Raw genomic sequence first — 19617 nt, 5'->3', positions numbered from 1 at the left:
GGGAAAAATAACAGGATCGTGGGTTGATTCCTACTGGGTCGTATCATAAGATCAGTTTCATTAAGATACTACCACTGGCCCCCCACCCTGGGCGTTAGACCCTACCACCACTGGACTCATGTTTTCACTGCTGCCACTAGGCTTGTGAGAGAGAAAGGACAAAGGTCCTACTGTGCTCTCTTCAAAGTGCAAGGTGGATGGTGTTTTCACCAAGTCTCCCAGTCAGGAGGGGAAGGAAGTTCCTTACGACAGGGAGAAAGTACTGGCATGGGACAAAATGAAAAAGATGAATGTCTAATGGCCCTTTCTTTTGGAAGCTCTTTGTCCACATATAAAATCTATCCCCTATTCAGAAATTGCAAAATGGTCCCTGACTGAGATACCAAACATCATGGACTCCCAGAGAAAGAGTTTCAAAATTATCAATCATAAGCTACTACATCTGGCTCAGATCTGAACAACAGAGTAAGGTCAATCCCTTGCTTTCTTCTTTTGATAGTCTGCCAGTTACAGACAAAATTGTGTCCCTTACACAACACTGAGGAAATTTCAATGAATAAAAAAGAAAATATTTAAAATCTGTAAATAAATATATATCACAACAAGGTACAATAAGACTAGAGTCCTCATTTGTACAATGATCACAAACCCATTTTATAATAATTTGAATTTCCTCTTGCCTGTGTCCAAAGCCTGAATTTATTGGGGATTATCTGATTGGTAGTTTTACCCAAAAAGTCTCTTGATGGATCTAAGCTCCTTTTTGTTCTATCTTTATGGATTTGACTTAGGTTTCTACTAATTTACTTATTTATTTATTTATTATATTTATTGTAAACAAATGGGATACATGTTGTTTCTCTATTTGTACATGGAGTCAAGGCATACCATTTGTATAATGATAAATTTACATAGGGTAATGTTGTTTGATTCTGTTATTTTTTCCCTTCCCCCCACCCCTCCCACCCCTTTTTTCCCTCTATACAGTCCTTCCTTCCTCCATTCTTATCACCCTCCTTATCCCTAACCCTAAACCTAACCCTAACCCTAATGCTAACCCCTCCCACTCCCCCATTATATGTCCTCATCCGCTTATCAGCGAGATCATTCGTCCTTTAGTTTTTTGAGATTGGCTTATCTCACTTAGGATGATATTCTCCAATTTCATCCATTTGCCTGCAAATGCCATAATTTTATCATTCTTCATGGCAGAGTAATATTCCATTGCATATATATGCCACAGTTTCTTTATCCATTCATCAACTGAAGGGAATCTAGATTGGTTCCACAATCTGGCTATGGTGAATTGAGCAGCAAGGAACATTGATGTGGCTGTATCTCTGAAGTATGCTGATTTTAAGTCCTTTGGGTATAGGCCAAGGAGTGTGATAGCTGGGTCAAATGGAGGGTCCATTCCAAGCTTTCTGAGGAATCTCCATACTGCTTTCCAGAGTGGCTGCACTAATTTGCAATGTATGAGTGTAGCTTTTTCCCCACATCCTCGCCAACACCTATTGTTGCTTGTGTTCTTGATAATCGCCATTCTAATTTGGGGTGAGATGAAATCTTAGGGTAGTTTTGATTTGCATTTCTCTTATTACTAGAGATGTTGAACATTTTTTCGTGTATCTGTTGATTGCTTGTACATCTTCTTAGAGAGTGTCTGCTCATTTCCTTAGCCCATTTGTCAATTGGATTATTTGTATTCTTGGTGTAGAGTTTTTTGAGTTCTTTATAGATTCTGGAAATTAGTGCTCTATCTGAAGTACGAGTGGATTGAAAGTGGAACCATGGTAAGAAATGCTGGGAGATGACCTGGATTATTTTCATAAGCTTCCTTTTTCAAATATGTTGCAGTAGCCCTATTTGCCCTTGATGATAAGAATTAATCATTTCAGCTAATTGTGGACTCAAGTTACTTATTACCGAGTAATAAGGGCTGAGACCCAATGCTTGCATTACCGCCTGGACAAGCTAGGGAGCCATCTCTTGCTCTGAACCCAACCAAGCCTGACCATCCAAAGCATTCCATTCAAATGGGACCTACATTCCTTCTCTCATGCAGAAAGGTCCTTAAATATTGTGAGAATAAAACATAAAGAAAAAATTCCCGGTTGCTTGGTGGGTGTGTGTATTCTGTGTTAAGTCTTGTTGGATGACCATTGCATTTGAATAGGTAGTTTTAGGTCCCCTTTCATAGCATTCATTATTCTTACCAAGGTATCCAGAGTTCCCATTATTTATTGCTCCTTGGAGTCTATCACATGATGTCATAAATGTAGTGGAGCAGACTGATAACCCTTGAGTTAATGAGATCATCAAAGTCCTTGAAAACAAAATAAAACTCAGAGAGAGAAAATACCCCTAAGTTAAGATGGTGAAAGTCTTATAGCTGTCCTTGTCATTCAGAAAGAAACTATTTCTGGTATTCTTTGCTTGCTGACATAGTTCAAGGAGCTAGGTTACTTTGCTCCTGTATTGCATTCATATGTTTTATAGGAAGTGCATGCATCAATGGGTTCATATATGTTTTTTACATCTTCCCAAGATGTAATCACTGATTTTTAATTAATTCTTGTGGTTGGGAGAGAGTTGCTTATTCAAAAAGTGTGTGTGTGTGTATAGAAATAGATATAGAAATTAAAATTATATGCACACACACACACACACACACACACACACACACACACCTGTAAGTGTATTTATTCTGAATATTTACTCAGGTTTGTAGAAATAAGCATGGTGTAGGTTCTTTGTCCTGATGGACGTACAGTACAACTTAGACCCAAATCCATTTATAATTTTACCTTGATATCATTTTATATTGATATCTTCACTCTGATCAGTGAACTGAAAAGTCATTCTGGGTCCCCATAAGTTATTTAAATTCAAAGTTACCATTCACTGAGGTACTTGGGTAGTAATTTTCCAGTGCAGAGTTTGATGGATAAAGAGATGGGTGTTCCTTTGGAAAAGTCTAGGAGGAACATTCATTATATTTTTCTATGATTTTAATATAGGCCCACTTCTACATATTAAGGTTTTCATCCTGACTTTGCATCACTGGTGCACATAGAAAATACAGCATATCTGAGACAACAGAGAAATCAGCAGAGTTGGATGTGCTTGTCCCCGATGTTCATATGACACGTACGAAGCCCTGTTGATTCCTTTAAAGATGAGTGGAACAGTGCCTTAACACCTTTGCAAGGCACACCAATGTGTTATGCTCACCAAGTAGGAAATTCTGCTCCAAAATACCTGATCTCCCCTCCATTCAACTCTGGATCTGTGAACCAGCTCAAATATGGAAGTTATGTGTACAAGTCAAGTTCATGATGACTTATGCTGGGCTTCTACTCAGTAACATTTTTAGGCTAAAAAAAAAAAAATATGTCACAGTACCTGAATGCTCATTTATTTAAGAAATGAGGATTTGATGCAAATTAACCTCAGTGAAAAGGTTTCTAGGCCAGGCATGGTGACACATACCTGTAATGCCAGCCACTTGGGAGGCTGAGGCAAGAGGATTACATGTGCATAAACAGCCTCAGCAACTCAGTGAGACCCAGTCTCAAAATAAAAAATAAAAAGGGCTGGTGATGTACCTCAGTGGTAAACATGCCCCTGGTTTCAATCATCAGTACCAAAAACAAACAAACAGACACAAACAAAATAAATAAGTAAATAAAAAGTTTCTTCAGGCCGATTCATTCTGATTAACCCACCAGCCTGGCTGTTGGTTTAGGTGGCCACATTTACTTTTGGTCGCCATGTTGAAATTCCTTTACTTTGTTAGGATGTTTCAAGATCTTCTTGTACTAGATTTTTATGGACACCATGAACTGGGTGACTTAAGAAGTAGACATTTATTTGTTACATATATGAAGTCTGAGATCAGAGTGCAGGCCAACTGGGTTTCCAGAGAAGGCTCCCATCCTGGCTTGCAGAGGGCCACCGACCCACTATATCCTCAGATGATGGCATGAGAGAGAGAGAGAGGATACAATGAAGAGACAGAGAGAGGCAGTATGATAGTTGTTTGGTTCTCTTAGTGTCTCTCGAGGGCACTAATCCCATCACAAGAATCCCACCTTCAAAAATCTACTTTAAACCTAATTATCTCCCAAGGATTCCTCCTCCAAAAATCATTACATTGGGGTTAGAGTTTCAATATATGAATTTTGGAGAACACAGTTCTGTCCATGCCACATCCTGTGATTCTTGAAATTAGGGATCTCGTTCCTGCTGGGAGATTTCCAACCAGTCTTTGAAGAAGAGTTGCCATAAAGAACTTATCAAAGATTCTCTGACCCTCTCCTTACTGGCATATTTCTCAAAACCTTAATAAGAAAAATATTTTGTGCCATTTGAGGGGACATATTTGGGGAAAAGGTTTGTATATATGGAACTCACTTTTAACATTCATATCTCCCAAAATATTTGGATTGTTTCCTTACATTAACAAGGTAATTCTGGTATATCAACTTTGTTTAAAGTGGATGAGCATTGAATCCAGACTTCTGTCAGGCAGTTGAGTAAACAACTGAAACAAGATCCAGTTGCTTAAGCCAGCTCAAGAATCCAGAATCTCTAATGAGTTCACATATATTGATAAATTTAGCCTGATCCTTTGTTCTTGAGTAAATATAGTAAGGATTCATACCCACATAAAGTTTCCATATTTATGTTAATACAAATGAACAAAATCCTCTAATTATTTTGTACATAAAACTTAACTTTCTATGGGTATGTTGTGATCTCTCTCTAACCATAAATCTGGAAACAATGAGGGTTTTGTGGGGCTGGGGAGCACTAACAGAATAGATTTTCTTTTCTTATTTGGTCTTTTTAGATATTCATGACAGTAGGATGCGTTTTGACATATTACACATTCACGGAGTATAACTTCTCATTCTTGTGGTTGTACATAATGTGGAGTTTCATATATGAACATAGGAAAGTTATGTCCGATTCAGAGAACAGCTTATCTATAACAAAGAGTTTGGAAGGCTTCTGAAAAGAGAAACAACTCCACCAGAAGACAAAAGAGGGACTCTCCAGATGGCAATGGGAATTCAGGTGGGATTGAGGGGTGGGGAATTCTGATCCTTCCACATCTTAGCTTAAGTCCCTGAACTATTTTTGTCTCCTGTTATCCCTTCCCCTCAGCACAAATGACATTCCTGGTGAGAAATCTGGAATGGCTATGAATCCAGTGATAATTTGGTGATCAACAGGCTCAAACCTATGTTTTGATTTTGATGGTATTGGCCTTATGGCACCATTTGTCAGGATTATTAACTTGATTTTAGCAGATTCCCTAGAGCTTAATGTCTCTTGAGTTGAGAACTTAGCGATTTGAGCTACACATTCTTCTTTAAGCTGTCCTGTGCCATTGCCAGCAGTGGCCTTACCCAAGCTTTAGAATTCTTCGTGTCTTTCATATTCTTCCAAGATACTAACAATAGCTTCCCTGGAAAACTTACTTGAAACAAGAACCTCACTCTGGGGGCTAAGGTAATATGGTGGGTTTGTCTCAGTGCTACAACATTCCCTGTCATGACTAACAATGTTTTTATTATTCTTCAAACTCACTACAGCCCCCAAATTCCCAAGCCCCATTACTCACTTCCCGTCACTCTGCAATGTTGCTTACAACCCCACTTCTGCTACAAGTCTGTATTAGGCAGAGTTCTTATTTCAAGAAAAATAAAATAATTCTGATAAATATAAGCCAAATATTAACTACTGGCATGCTGTCAGACAGGTATGGAAAACTGGAAAATCAACTTTAGAAAATTGACATGGACCAAGAGAGGACACAAAGCCAAGATTACAGCACATGGACAGTTTGGTTAGAAGATCTTGTTGTACAGTAGATGGCATATCTCTGATTTTATTCTTATTCACAGGATGTCTTTATCTTTCCTAGTGCTTTCGTCATCAAAGAAAAAGGAAGAGCCTACTATCTCTACCTCAGTTTCTAAAGAGGATCAGTTGATGGGCCCTGCCTCCTAGCAGGAGCCATACACATCTCCAAACAGCAGGGATTGAATGGCAAAGAACCACTATGCCCTTATATCTCATTCAGAATTGAACTGTACCAAAGCATCTCTGCAATGTATTTGCATAAACACATTTTCAGCTTTTCTACCCCTTTCTTGGGACATTTCATTTATATCTTCTAGTTTCTTAGAGGCTTGTCATGATAGGTTTCTAGCTGAAGCAGACAAGTGAAAGAAAATAAAAGAGTAAACCAATTTACCAAGGAAAAAGCTGAAGAACTGATGAGAGAAGGAAAGTGAGGAGAGAAGAGAGAGGAGAGTCTGAATTAACTGATGTCTTTTTTTATTTGGGAGGAAAGGGAGAGAGAGAGAAAGAGAGAGAAAAAAAATATTTGGTGAGAGAAAAATTGAAGAGAGGCAGCTACCTGGTAAGGAATCTTTGGACTGTCAATGAGGAAATAATCAACCCTTTTTGGGAGACTGAATAAATCCAAGTTTTTAAATCATGTATCTGGTTCATTGTTTTTTTAGAATTGTAGTTTTGTATTTTCTTTTTAATAAAATACCAATTGATACAGCTTTATTAAGGTTAAAATCTGAATGATTGCCTTATCTTAATCACTATTACTATTTAATTGCTTTGAAGTTTATTTTGATATCTGATATTTTATACTTACAGAAGACAAGCCTTATAAGCTGTTGATGGTTCCACACTTTTCTGGCTGATGTGTTTTTTGCAGAAGGATGTCATTACTCTGGACTTTCCACATCTATTACAATAAAATATTTTTTATTGCTTGGGTGTTTTGTTTCACCTTGTTCAGTCTCAAAAGAAAGGAAATCTGTTCACACCATGGACAAAGGAAACATTCTACAACTGCTATCTGGTTCGATGACACTACGAACTGACAGAAGTTCTGAGAAAGTATAGCCTGGCTCCATATTGCTACCATCAGCCTCACTGAACTTTTCCCTCACACAGACCGTAGGTCTCCAATGCAGTAAATGGAACCCCACTGACCTTTTCTTCTGCTGTATATTGGCAGTTGAATTTGCCAAACATTTTTATAAAGAGAGATGCATAGTAATGTGGGGAAGGGCATTTGTTTCTCTGATAAGAGACAAATATTTGAAGTGTTCTAACTGGTATAGATTTTAGTGTTTGGGCAGTAACTGATCAATAAAATTCATCTTTATAAATCTTTTCAAGTTAGAAATTTCACTGTATTTCAAGTTTTAAGGCACTACAGACCATTCATCATGCTGATCAAGCTGACTTTCATGATTTTGTAGTTAAATGAAAATTCTTGAAGATTCTTACACTAGTTTTATTGTGATTCTTAGTTTTTTATACTATTACTTCTCAGTGTCTTTATAAGTAATTCACTCTTAGGAAGAGACTGTATTGGGTCACTGAGACAGGCATCATGCTAAATGGCCTCAGCAGTGATCTATTTACGAATATGTCTCTTTCCCTAAGCAGAAAGTTGACCTGCTGTGTTCCAGTAGCATGTCTTTTTGTGTTATCATGTTTCTAGCACCCATAATATCATATAGCATATCAAATATGTTCAATACATTTTTTGTGTGTACACCAAATGTGTTCAAACACCAATTTCTTTCTTTTTTTTTTTTAAAGATTTTTTTAGTTGTTGATGGACCTTTATTTTACTTATTTATGTGTGGTGCTGATAATCGAGTGCAGTGCCTCACACATGCCAGGCAAGTGCTCTACAACTGAGCCCAGCCCCAGCCCCATCATTCACAATTCCTCAACAGAACTTTTCATTCTTTATTTGCCCCATTGCCCAGTGGATCTTACCTCTCTTCCCGATGTAAACTGCATAACGCTGAAAGCATATCAATGCCATCTTCAAGCCAAACCTGTGCCCCCTTTTCACTATTCCCCACTGAAAGTTGCTGTGATAACTGAATTTGATGACTATCCTCTCCTCCTTCAAGGGACCCTCCTTTGGTTTCTGACATTGCTTCTCCTTGGTTCTCTTACCTTCTTCCCCTCCCACCTTGATATCACCTCTTCTCAATTGCTTCATGATAGGATATCTCAGGACTTCCTGCTTAGCTCTTAGAGCCTTCTGCTCAGGGCTCTTAGCCCAGTGTTTTCTTCCTATCCCTGTACCTCACCAAGGAGAGATCCAAATGGATCCTAATCATCTTTGAAAACTTTATATGCAAGTTCTGCCTCTATCCTTGAATCTAGATGTATATTGTTCACTCTTCAAACTTGTATGCATCATTGAAACTGTCCAGATGATATGATCAAAACCAAATATTTCACTCTTTCTTATCAGCCAAGTTTCCAGGAGCTGATTTGCCTCAGATGGTTTAAAATCAATGAATGACATTTCTGCATCTCCACACATTTCTGATCTGGAAATTGAGTTTATCTTTATTTCTTCTTCTTTCTCCCTCCACTACTATTCCTGTATTTAGTTTTTTGTTTCTTTGTTTGTTTTGGGGTTTTCTATGGTGTTGGGAATTGAACCCAGGGCCTTGTGCATGTGAGGCAAGCACTATACCAACTCAGCTATATCCAGAACCCTCTTTTTCAATATTCTCAGGTATGCTATTTTCTTCTCAAATGTGCTCCCTCTGTTCTGTCCTGATGTCTACTGCTTGCATTCAAATCCCATCTCCCTTTTGAGTATTTTTTTTTCTCTCTTAATTATATCTACTTTACATGCCACAAAAATCCTAATTCTACTCATAATATATTTTCTTACAGCAGATGGCCCCAAACTTTTGGTGTGACATTTAACTCTTCATTATATCCTACAAAGTGTCTTCTTAACTGCCCCACACACCCCTCATCCAGTTGATCTCTAGCCTTTCCCTTCTCTGATACTTCTGTGGTCTTTCACTTCTCCTTGGTTTGACTAATACAGTTTTTTCTACCTAAACTGACATGTCTTTGCCCTTTGTTCTCCTCTACCAACTGGCGTACCCATCTGAAATTATTCTACAACCTTGTTCTTGACCTCCCTCAGAATTCATGATTTAAGCACATCTCACTATCTTTTTAAAGGTTATCAACTAAGATTTCAACATGAGTGTGTGTTTCTAACCCCGCATTGCAACATTCCTATCCTGCGTCTATCCCTGAAATATTGTGGGTGCAGAAATAGTGAAGGAAGCATTCTCAAGAGTTCAAAATAGTTGAATGTTTATAGCAACATTTCATTTTGAAAAGAAGCTAAAAATACAGTGCTTTCTCTAGATTTTTTAGTCCAATAACTCTTAGAGTGAAGAATGAAATCCGTTAGCAACTTTGGATACTAGACCTAGCTCTCTCTTCAATGGGATTAAGAGTCTTATCCAATGAAAAAATGTTAATATCTTTTACTTGCCACCACATGATATTTTTTGATAAAATGTTTATCTTAAATATCAAATAATTTAATGTACATGTAGGTATTGTAATTAAAGCATATATAAAGAGAGTTATATTTAATACTTGTGTCTGAAAAATCAAAATCACAGACTCATGGGTTTTTAAGAAACTATTAAACAAATTCCCATACCTCACCTAAATCAATCATAAAGATATCTATGTCATTATTATCACTGAAAACTTCTAAGAGGTAATTATATATACCTTCAATCTGTAATTTCAAAAAAACTCTAAGTGAAACTAACCTGGAAAAAAAATGTATTAATTTCATGTTAATTTATAAATGGCTGGTCTTGGATCCCTCCAGAGAACAGGTTTGAAGGGCAGAGAGTTGGAAAGGGTCAGGATCTTTGTTTAAGGTGAGTTGAAGTGAAGATAGAGGATATCATATGGGAGGGAAAACAGGACAGTGATCTTTTTATTCAAAAAAAAACGTCTGCTGTTTACTTAAGGACAGCTTAGAGCCAGGGTTTTTGCCTAGAGTCACATAAGCTCTAGGTAAGTGCATGGAAAAGTTTCTGGTGCGTTCCAGACCTTGACTATACCACTACCGTATAATAATTTGAGACTGTTAGTAGTTATCTTCTTCCTTTCAGAGACACATTGTATTTACCACTCTTATCCTCATCTGCTAATGTCACTCTGAAACTCAGCTATTGCATGAATGTCCACAATACTAGTGCCACCAAACTGGATTCAAACTGGGCAAGCATTATCTTAGATAAAAGTTCTTCTTTTTAGAAGTGGGGGGGAAACTCGGTCTTTTAAGTGTTTCATCATATTATGGAATATTCACCATAAATTATATTTTTATTCTCCTATAACTCAGTTTCTCCAGACATCAAGAATACATTGATTCTCTTTTTTAATTTTGCACAAACTCAAAGCTTCAGTGTTCATGTTCCTGATCACTAAGCTTCCCAAAGTTCCCTCTTTCCCAAAGGAGGACACTTCTAAAATTAAAATATAGTGCTTATATGATAACTGGTAATCCACAAGGAAACTTGAATTCTATCACCTTAGGATTTAATTGAATACTAAAATACTGTGGAGAGCTAAAATAGAGGTCTCATGGTTGAACACGGTTCACTCTATTCGTGCAGTTATTTTCTTGACACTTATTCTGGAAGTCCTAAAACAATTTGCAAATCAGAGAACATCAAACTATTAAGCTGGCTAGGATTTCAAGCAGGTCAATGTTTTATTTACCAGGCGTCTCTTGGTGGAATCTATGCTCAAAAAATATTTTTAAAAAATTTTATCTTATGACCTTGCATGAAATAAAGAGAGCAAAGAAGATCTAAATTGAATAAAATCTTCCTGAAAATTCTACCATGTGAGGATTACTTAATCTATACTTAATTTAAATATTAATAGTAATATTTCATGTCTGGCGAGGGCAAACTCTATGCAGGTGATTTTTTTATCCCATGTATCTGTACATGCTGGCTGGAAGGGCCAATGTCCTTGTTCAGGGTTTGGTGGCATTTGAATCATTCCTTACTCACCTTATACTTTGATACAATTGGCTTTTAACTGGCATTTCATAGTTTCAAGGACCACTGTTGCAACTTGTCAATCACATACAAGCTTTTAAATGATTAATTCATTCCTCTTTTTGGCATAGTTCTCAAAACCACATGGTTCATTTATTTTTCTAAACTTTAAAAATATTTCCAAAGATCTATACTCCAGTATCTATCTGTTAGTTAATATTAATATTTCCCAAGTTAGAGAAAATGCAATGTAAATTGATAAAATAGCTTTGAAATAAAAACTATACAAGCACAAATAATCCACAGAATCTTCTCTTTTTTCCTTAGTTTTCATACTAGGACAAAGGAAAATGATTTTTATCAAATGAAATCAACATTTAAGTTTTGTAAAATAAACAAACAAACAAAAACCCTGAAAACATACAACTGAAAATTAGTTCATGGATTATGTCAAATATCTGGCTATCTTCTGGGCACATTATCTGTACTTTTTCCTGTGTCCTAACACATGATCCTCAAACTTCAATTCCAGGTTCACACAATCTCCACTATTACCTCCCCAATAACCCAAAGTGGTCATAGTCCTCTACCTGAAGTTGCAGTATAAAATGAAAATAAGGCACTTTGATTACTACTGAGCAGTCATTGTCTCTGAACATTTTTTCTTCCCACTGAGCCATCTGTGGTACCCTTTCACTTCATAACAAGAATGGTCAAAGGAACATTTTCTTGAAATTACTGGCTCATCTGCAGTGTAGTCAATGACTATTTAATAGAAAGAACTCATTGCTCCATAGGAAGCTCATGAGGCATTATCATAACCATACTAAACAGAGAAACATGAGTTCGGGGCTCATGAGTTCTATTACTAACTATCTGAATGATCTCTGATAAATCACCTACATTCTTTAGACCTCATCATGAAAGGAGGACTTTAACCTAACCAATGGCTCTTTGTCATCAGGTGTATTATTCATGCAGCTTTCCAGAACGCATATATCCATAAATAAAAAAGCATATCAATAGGAAAAATAAAGAATATATGAACAGATCCAAATAGTTGCATAAATCATTTTATGGAAAAAGTAGCATTGCTTAAAAGTGGGGAAAAATGGTATTTGATAAATTATGTTTGTGCAACATGTGCCCTCTGGGAAAAAAACTAAATCGCATCCCTAGCTTACTTCCTATGCCAAAATAAATTTCCAAATGGACCACAAATGTAAATATATATATATATATATATATATATATATAAAGAAAGCCATAAAATTCTAGGAGAAAACATAAGTAAAATAGTTTTTTCATGTCTATATGAGAAAATACTTTCATAGGAAGTCACAAAACCCCTAGGGTTTCATAGAAAGACACATTGATATATGTAATACATAACAATTTAAAAATTCCTGAATAAAATTACAAAGTCAAAAGACAAAATAGAGAGAAAACTGGAAAAAAAAAAAAAAAAACCTCAATACTTGTCAGATAGGGTTGATTTGCTTAATATGTAAAGAGATCTGATACATGTATTTTTTTGAAAGATTTTATTGAATAAGCTCTAGGTCAAAATCCCACTGAACTCCCCTGCTGGATGGTGAATACCTGTGATCCCAGGGGCTCAGGAGGCTGAGAAAGGAGGATCAGGAGTTCAAGCCAGCCTCAGCAGAGAAACTCAGTGAGACCGTCTCTAAATAAAATACAAAATAGGGCTGGGGATGTGGCTCAGTTGCTGAGTGCCCCTGAGTTCAATTCCTAGTACAAAAAAAAAAAAAAAAAAAAAAAAATTCCCACTGAACTCAATGTTACCTAGGTTCCACTAATCTCTAAAGTCATCTGAGATGAACTTGTCTACTTGTCTTGACAGCATTTTATTATGCCACCCTCCTAACCATTTGTGGGGAATCCTATGACACATACAATGCCATACTCTCTATAAATGCCTAACACCATAGCAACAATATAAGCAGCCCTCTTCAGCTCTTTAACCAAGAGGCTGGTCATGGCTCGGGGGAAAAACATATGTCTATTGGAATTGGAACTATTTCAAATTCAGGCTTTCCATATTGGGTCTTCAATTAGATTCTTCAAGACTTTTCTGCAAAATGGCCTTTCCCACTTATGAGTTCAGCCCTCTTGTCCTCTGTGATTTCCCCTTCCTCGGTCCTCCTCATCTTGCTGCTTGTTCATTTTTATCAGATGACCTCATCTGCCTAACCCACAAAGGAAAAGAAGTCATCCTTCTTTTTCTGACCATGTTTTCAGCCCCAAATGCAAATTTTCTAGCCTCCCTTTGCTTTTTATCCTCTCTATTTCAGTGTTTGAGAAAGATTAAGCCTCGTGCACAAAGGAAAGAGCCTTTTCTGTGTTCTGAGTCCTTTCATCTTCTACTGCCTGAGTGGATTCTACATGATGTTTTTCCCTTTTCTCTTTCGTGTATCTTCCAAATCTTCCATGGCTTTCTTCTCCTAGCCCATTGGCTCTCACCCAGGAACAATTTTGCCTCTCTATTCCCCAGGGAATATTTGGCAATATCTGTAGGCATTTTTGATTTTTACAAGTGAAAAGCTGCTGGATCCTGTGGGTAGAAGCCATGAATCTTGATAAACATCGCACGTTGCACAAGACCCTCTCCCACCCTACACTCACATAATAAACTACTATCTTGCCTAGAATGTCGTGTCAAGGCCCAGAGACACGGTAGCCTATATGTAGGTTCACTTGTTTCCTTCCTTCCTTCCCTCCCTCCCTCCCTCCCTTTCTTCTTCAATTTCTCACTTCCTTCCTCTCTATCCCAGCACAACTAAAATAATTACATTAAAAATGCATTTACTTAACACTTTAACCCTTCTAGGTAATCTTATCTTTCTTTTTCTCACCTAAAAAATAAGAAAACACCAAGACCCATTGTTTTCACCTGCTTATATCTGAACCACTGAGGACAATCTGGCTTGGCTTCCCCCGTGCCACTGAAAGCATCTAGCAAAGTCACAAGTGACTTGATCTTATCTGGGAACACTTCTCTGTGGCTTTTTTTTTTTTTTTTTTGACAACTTTCTCCTTAATATTCTCTTATTCTGTCTTTCACATCTTATATCCTAGATCTGCATCTTAGAATGAGGTATTTCTTATTCTTTTTTTTTTTTTTTTTTTTTAAGATAGAATTCTGGGGCTGGGGTTGTGGCTCAGTGGTAGAGTGCTTGCCTGGCATATGTGAGACCCTGGGCTCAATCCTCAGCACTACATATAAATAAATAAATAAATAAATAAACAAATAATCCATTGACAACTAAAAAATACACACGTAAAAAAGAATTCTGTATCTTTGTATGTAGTACAGTAATATTCTATTTCTTACAGGCTTCTCTTTAAATTTGAATAGATCCCCTATTTCAAGCATATTGTATCAACCACCCTAAAACCAAGGGCATACAAGTATACAGCTTTCATCAGAATAATTCTGTGAAAATAATTCAAGGGAAATAGGATTTCATTTTATGTATCTCCAAATCACTTCAAAATCTGTATGTTAAAAATAAACTTACATTTTACACTTCAAAATAATGTCCATTCTTCTGTTTCCTATCCTGTTACAAAAAGAGTAATCCTGCCAATCCCAAGTCAGAAGCCACAACCCTGGGAGCCACAACCCGATGGTTCTTGGCATGCCCTAACAGTCCATATAGTCAATTAGCAGTCTGCATTATCAAATTGACATTATTAGTATCTTAAATATGTCCTGAGCCTTCTAAATAGATCACCACTAGTGCCATGAAGTAGGCTTCCATCATCTATCACTTGGATAATCTACCAATTTATTTCACTACCTCTAGCCTTTCTGTACTGCTCCAAAGGTCAGCTTTGAAGGCTATGCTTTATCATGGTCTTCTTTCTAAAATCCTTTCATAGTTCTTCACTGCCTGAGTTAGACTCTGAGCTTTTTTACAAAGCACAGAAAGATTTAAAATGTGACCCTAGTCAAACTTCTAAACTTTATACCTTTCTTATTTGCGCCTTCTGCTTTATGTTCCAATAATATGGAATTTCTTATATATTCCCACCCTCAGCAAATTGTTTCATAACTCCTTGACTTTGAAATGTCTAATCTTGGTGCTAGAATCAACCAACTTTTTCCATCTAGCAAACTTCTATTCTGTTTTCAAAATTCAAGTAGGTGCTTCTCTGGAAAACATTTGACTTTCTTTGACATTGATTTCTTTCCTGCTCATTGCCTTTTTGCTTTGTACTTGTTTTAAATATTACACTTATCACATTATTGCAATTTTAAGATACATATTTCTTTCTATTATTTAATCAAGGTTTGTTTAGGAAGAGTTTGTATTTAAGTAGTCAATGATGTAGCACTGCAGAATCTGGCCTTCAGTGAATATTTGCTGAAGAAAGGAAGAAAAGAATTAAGGAATAAGGTAGGCTTATATGTTAGTGAGCTTTCTGTGACTGTAACAAAAAACCTGAGAAAATCAACTTAAAGGAGAAAAAATTCATTTCGGCTTACAGCTTCAGAGATTTAAATTCATGGTTCTTTTGTCCTGTCACTTTGGGCCTTTGTAAAGCAGAACATGATGGAAAGCATGTGGCAGAGCAGAGCTGCTCAACTTATGGTGGCTGGCAGATAAAGATAAAGAAAAGGGGTTGTGGACAAGATACACCACTCAAGGACCTACCCCCATGACCTATTTTCTTCCACTAGACCCCATTGCTAAAGTTTCCACCCCCCTCAGTAGCAACACCAACTGAAGAATAAGCCTTCAAAACATGAACTTTTGGGGGATCTTCCAGATTTAAACTGTAACATGTTAAAATCTTCACTAACCAGCTGCAAACCATATTCTAGAAAGTTTTAACTCAGCATTTAGAGCATTTATTAAATGTCTATATGCCCTCAATAATGCACTGAGTATTGTACAAAGCAAATTAAGTTAACTGGTGAAATATTGTATTAGTTTTTTCTTTGTTAATAACACAATAGGACTGGCAGGATACATTTACTTTTTATTGAAAAGAGGTCTATTTTAGCGAACTGTTCTAGAAATTCAAAGTCAAGGGACCACATCTGGTGATGGCCGTCTTTTTGGCAGAGTCCCTGGGAGGGCAGGGCACCACTTGTCAAGAGGCAGTGAGCGTGCATGTATATGTATCTCTTCTGGCCTCTCTCCCTCTTCTTATTCAATCCTCGGAGCTCTACGCTAGTGACTGTCTAATCCTAATTACCATCCAAAGGCCCCATCTTTAAACACAGATGTTGGATTAAGTTTCCACTCAATACCCCACAATGAGGATTAAATTTTAACACACAAAAAACTTGAGAGACACACTCAGACCATATTCAAAACATAGCAAATATGTTTTAAAGTAAACATGAAATTAGAAACTAATCCTTAATACTATTCCATATGTTGTCATTCTACCATCATGGAAGTACATATCAGTGATTTACCCTACCATGATTTGTTTCAGTGAATATTTACTTTCCTCATTAATTTCAAATCCTTAAAAGCAAGAACAAAATTTTCGGCATTTGTTCCCAGTACTCTAGTCTTGTAAATCTGCAAACATAAAGGGTCCTGTGATCAATCATGTTGTCCAAATATGTCATACCTAGATGAGAGAATATTACATATTAAAATCTCTGATAAAGTTTTATAGTGAGGCAGTTGATTTTATTGGCTTCATTTCCAGAAGCCCAAGGAAACTCCCCATTTATTCAAAATAGTTTCACCTAAGTTTGTTTAAACTTCAAATTGTCCCTTACTTAAAGAGAATCTGATATCACTTTTCTGTAGTATATTATAGAAACACTGATATTGTTATTTTGATAAAAGAATTAGGGGGCAGAAAGGGATGCAATTATTAAAGATTTTTTGTCAAAAGAACTATCTGAAAATAAAGTAAATAAAATGCTCAAAGATCCCATTTATAATTGAGGGATATGACATCCAACTTTTCTATTTCTTCAAGAATGTGTACCATAGCTACAATGAATCATAGAACTGAAAGAGATTTAGCGATCACTTAACTTAGTGGTTTGCCAGTGAGGACACTGAAATGCAAAGAAGATAAGTAATTACCATTTCAGTAACTAATATTACATATTATCTGAACTTGCATTAAAAACATAGGATTTGTAATTTTCATTTCACATTTCCCCCATACTTCATTTTCTGCTAATGAATTTAAGTCCAAGAATAGTGTTCAGGTTTGGAATCAAATAAAATGTATATTGCTCCTGACCTGATACATATTCATTTCCACATTGCTTAGAAAATGCACTCATATTCTTTACTGCATTTGACAGTCAAATCAACCTTGCAAGGTAGATCGGGCCAGGCTGGCCTCCTTCATCACCAAGATTTATAACTCAACCTTAAGTGAAAAGTTCCTATCCCTGTGAGTTGAAGCCATGTTAAAATGTAGAATAACTCAGTTATGCTTTCCAGAGATAAGTCCAGGAATAGCTTAAATAGACCAAAGATGAAGTTGATGTACTTTAGTGGAAATTATGGTTCTGAGATGATTATGGCTAACCATAATCAGAGGTTGTACTGAACTCTATTTTTATTTTCTGTTGAACAGTGCAGAATTCCAAACTCTTAATCATTAAAAATACTCATTCTCAGATATCTGAAATGTTTAATTTGAATATACTCTAATTTAAAAGACAAACAGCCTGGTAAATGTGAGGAGTTCTTCTAGAATTATTCTTCAGAAGAAGAAAGAAGACAATGTTGGTACTAAAGTAGAGCCATTCTTAAATAGCTCCCTTCAACTGGAGCTGAGACCCCACTAAATGCAAAGGGGTTGGAGCATTAGAAACATCAGGGAAGATTAGAAAACATTCAACTGAAACAGGACTTGCAGACACAGAGAATCCAGGTCACTACTATATAAACACTTTGCACCACTTTGTAAACAGATAAAAATATCCAGTCAATTTGGTATAAACAGACCAACAGCCTGGAGAAGCCAGCACCCCTCTCTGAGGAACTCTGAATAAGCAGAGACACATTATTAACTAATTTAAAATTTCATTTGACTGGCCTCTATTAAGTGATTACTTTTTTTTTTTTTTTTCCTGAAGTCTGGTCCAGTGTTTGAGATGCTAATTGCAGGATAATAATAAATTCAGGATGACCTACAGCAGGCTCTAAAAATTAGTCCATAACATCTAGGTCTGCCCATACTACTTCAGAAAGGTGCAATTATTTTATGTTATAATTTAAAATAGGAGTTCAACAACATGGAAATTAAAATAACAAGTGACTGAGAGGTCACAGACGGATGTTGGAGAGAATGAGACAAGAAAACTAGGGGAGAACAACAAAGCCTGAACATGAGTTAATACCGCACATCAGGGTCAAGATACGTGATTTACAAAGTATCAGGTATACTTTGGGCAAATATTTAATTTTCCCCCACTCTACCACAATACCCCACCCCACCTATTCCAGCAACCATTTCTCCTCCTTTCCGCCCTCACATTCAGTAGAAGAAAAAAGAAAGTAGAGAGTGAACAGAGGAGGGTTCAGTCACTCAGACCCTTATGATATTGAAAGGAACAAGCCAACTGGATTGCTTCAGCTTTAATTGTCTTTAAGACCTTTCCCATGTACACTGTTACTTAATATTTATTGAGTTCCTTTTATTGCCTGTTTTCTACTGTGTACATGGTAATGAAATAAGTAAATCATGGTTTCTGCTCCCGAAGAGCACCTTTGATATATTTAAATACTTTTTAAAATTAAGGAGCATTTAAGAACATGTGGCCATTTATAACTCCTTCACCCTATAATGGCAAGTAGTAAAAGAAAGGCAAATGAAATACATGTTAAATATAAAACAACACTCACTTACATGCACTTACCAATATGTGACCCATATGAAAACATTTTGGCAGTTTTTAAGAACCATGGGACTGATGCCTCGGGTGTCCTGTGGCAAGTCCTCTTGGCCTCAGGTTCAGCTATAGCTGTGATGAAGAGTTCTGTGCAGGCTGCCATCACCTTTGCATGGGATGACCTGGAAGTGCCTCATCTCAGCAACTTCCAACCTCTCTCTAGTTTCTTTCTTTCTTTCTTTCTTCTTTTCTTTCTTTCTTTCTTTCTTTCTTTCTTTCTTTCTTTCTTTCTTTCTTTCTTTCTTTCTTTCTTTTTCAGTACTGGATGGTACAGGAGATCCACATGAACCACTGGCACTCACAAATGGACAACCCATAAATGTAAATGAAGTAGTGTACTGTGGGGTAATCCTTGAAAACAGAGGTGTTTCTAAGACCTTGAAAACTGAGAGAAAAGGGTTTTACTCTTTCATCCTTCAGATCAACAATTCTGAGATGCATTCCACAAAGATGCTCAGAAAGTCATGGTGAAATCAAGCACCTACCAAATGCACATGCAGAGGTGATCAATTCCATAACAACTTTTGTTATTGATATTCTCTCTTTTCTGGTTTCACTCCAACCATCCCTCACTTCTGCTTCCTGGGAGCATATTCTATATAAACTCCATGTCTACAAACTTTACCTCAGGTCTGCTTTTGGGTAGACCATAAAGCAATTTGAATGAGCTTTTGATGCCTGAATTACTTAAGGATATTCAATCTAACTGAATTTATTTTGCATTTCCTTTGGTGATTCTTTCCTTAGACATATAACTTTACAAGTCTAGCAATATTTCACCCAAAGATA

This window comes from Sciurus vulgaris (assembly GCF_902686455.1).
Source record: "Sciurus vulgaris genome assembly, chromosome: 5".
Lineage (NCBI taxonomy): Eukaryota > Metazoa > Chordata > Mammalia > Rodentia > Sciuridae > Sciurus > Sciurus vulgaris.
This window is presented reverse-complemented; position numbering follows the sequence as displayed.